This window comes from Chiloscyllium plagiosum, chromosome 1, assembly GCF_004010195.1.
Source record: "Chiloscyllium plagiosum isolate BGI_BamShark_2017 chromosome 1, ASM401019v2, whole genome shotgun sequence".
NCBI classification, from domain to species: Eukaryota; Metazoa; Chordata; class Chondrichthyes; order Orectolobiformes; family Hemiscylliidae; genus Chiloscyllium; species Chiloscyllium plagiosum.
In genome coordinates, this window is record NC_057710.1 from 33,556,114 (window position 1) to 33,559,180 (window position 3,067).

Consider the following 3,067-nt stretch of genomic DNA (forward strand, 5'->3'; position numbering starts at 1 on the left):
TGCTCCCCACTCCCTGCTCTGAGGCTGTTCCCCACTCTCCACTCTGGGGCTGTTCTCCATTCACCACTCTGGGGCTGCTCCCCAACTCCCTGCTCTGCTGCTGCTCCCCAACTGCCTGGTCTGGGGCTGTTCCGCACTCACCGCTCCAGGGCTGCTCCCCACTAGCCACTCTGGGGCTGTTCCCCACTCACCACTCTGGGGCTGCTCCCCAACTCCCCGCCCCGGGACTACTTCCCCACTCGCCGCTCTGGGGCTTTTCCCTACTCGCCACTCCGTGGCTGTTCCCCAATCCCCACTCTGGGGTTGTTCCCCACTCACCATTCTGGGGCTGTTCCCCACTCGCCATTCTGGGGCTGCTCCCCACTCACCACTCTAGGGCTGCTTCCCCACTCACCACTCTGGGGCTGTTCCCCACTCACCACTCTGGGGCTTTTCCCCACTCGCCACTCTGGGGCTGTTCCCCACTCGCCGCTCTGGGGCTGTTCCCCACTCGCTGCTCTGGGGCTGTTCCCCACTCGCCACTCTGGGGCTACTCCCCCACTCGCTGCTCTAGGGCTGTTCCCCACTCGCCACTCCGGGGCTACTCCCCAACTCGCCACACTGCGGCTGTTCCCCACTCGCATCTCTAGGGCTAATTCCCCACTCGCCACTCTGGAGCTGCTCCCTCACTCCCTGCTCTGAGGCTGTTCCCCACTCTCCACTCTGGGGCTGCTCCCCAACTCTCTGCTCTGGGGCTTTTCCCCACTCGCCACTCTTGGGCTGTTCCCCACTCACCACTCTGGGGCTTTTCCCCACTCGCCACTCTTGGGCTGCTCTCCACTCGCCGCTCCGGGGCTGTTCCCCACTCACCACTCTGGGGCTTTTCCCCACTCGCCACTCCGGGGTTGCTCCCCACTCGCCACTCCGGGGCGATTCCCCACTCACCGCTCTTGGGACTGTTCACTACTCGCCGCTCCGGGCTTGTTCCCCACTAGCAACTCTTGGGCTGCTTCCCCACTTCCTGCTCCGAGCCTGCTTCTCCACTGTTCTTACGAGCTCCTGCAAATATAACCTGAACCAATTCAACCTCTCCTCATATGTCAGTTCTACCATCGCAGGAAACCGTCTGATCAAACTTTGCTGCACATCCCCTCTTGCGAAAACATCCTTCCTCAGGTAAGGAGACCAAACATGCACACAGTATTTCAGGTGCTGTCTCATCAAGTCTCTATTGAATTGCAGCAAGACATCTCTGCTCCTGTACTCAAATCTTGTCACTATGAAGGCCAACATTGCATTTGCCTCTTCACCATCTCATGCATCTGCATACTAAACTTTAGCAACTGGTATGAGGACACCCTGGTCTCATTGCACGTTCCCTCCTCTCATTTTATAACTGTTCCTATTTTTGCTCCCAAAATGTATAATCTCACATTTATCTAATTATACTTCATCTGTTGTGCATTTTCACACTGCTTTTCCGAATCACATTGAAGCATGTCTGCTTTGTGTCATCTGCAAATTTACTTTTGGGGCCAGTGACCATAACTCTATTAGTTTTAAAATAGTGATGGAAAAGGATAGACCAGATCTAAAAGTTGAAGTTCTAAATTGGAGAAAGGCCAATTTTGACAGTATTAGGCAAGAACTTTCAAAAGCTGATTGGAGGCAGATGTTCGCAGGTAAAGGGACAGCTGGAAAATGGGAAGCCTTCAGAAATGAGATAACGAGAGTCCAGAGAAAGTATATTCCTGTCAGGGTGAAAGGAAAGGCTGGTAGGTATAGGGAATGCTGGATGACTAAAGAAATTGAGGGTTTGGTTAAGAAAAAGAAGGAAGCATATGTCAGGACAGGATAGATTGAGTGAATCCTTAGAAGAGTATAAAGGCAGTAGGAATATACTTAAGAGGGAAATCAGGAGGGCAGAAACGGGACATGAGATAGCTTTGGCAAATAGAGTTAAGGAGAATCCAAACGGTTTTTACAAATATATTAAGGACAAAAGGGTTAATCGGGAGAGAATAGGGGAGATACTAAACGAGTATTTTGCATCAGTGTTTACTGTGGAAAAGGAGATGGAAAATATAGACTGTAGGGAAAGAGATGGTGACATCTTCAAAAATGTCCATATTACAGAGGAGAAGTACTGGATGTCTTGAAATGCATAAAGGTAGATAAATCCCCAGGACATGATCAGGTGTACCCTAGAACTCTGTGGGAAGCCAGGGAAGTGATTGCTGGGCCTCTTACTGAGATATTTGTACCATCAATAGTCACAGGTGAGGTGCCGGAAGACTGAAGGTTGGCTAATGTAGTGCCACTGTTCAAGAAGGACAAGCCAGGGGACTATAGACCAGTGAGCCTGACATCAGTGATGGGCACATTGTTGGAGGGAATCCTGAGGGACAGGGTGTACATGTATTTGGAAAGGCAAGGACTGATTAGGGATAGTCAACACGACTTTATGCATGGGAAATCATGTCTCACAAAGTTGATTGAGTTTTTTTGAAGAAGTAACAAAGAGGATTGATGAGGGCAGAGCAGCTGATATGATATATGTGGACATCAGTAAGGTGTTTGACAAGGTCCCTCATGGGAGACTGGTGAGCAAGATTAGATCTCATGGAATACAGGGATAACTCGCCATTTGGATACAGAACTGGCTCAAAAGTAGAAGACAGAGGGTGGCGGGAGAGTTGTTTTTCAGACTAGAGGCCTGTGATCAATAGAGTTTAACAAGGATTGGTGCTGGGTCCACTACTTTTCATCATTTATATAAATGATTTGGATATAAGCATAAGAGGTATAGTTAGTAAGTTTGCTGATGACACCAAAATTGGAGATGTAGTGGACAGCGAAGAAGATTACTTCAGATTACAACAGGATCTTGATCAGATGGGCCAATGGGCTGAGAAGTGGCAGATGGAGTTTAATTCAGATAAATGCGAGGTGCTGCATTTTGGGAAAGCAAATCTTAGCAGGACTTATACACGTAATGGTAAGGTCCTAGGGAGTGTTGCTGAACAAAGGAACCTTGGAGTGCAGGTTCATAGCTCCTTGAAAGTGGAGTTGCAGGTAGATAGGATAG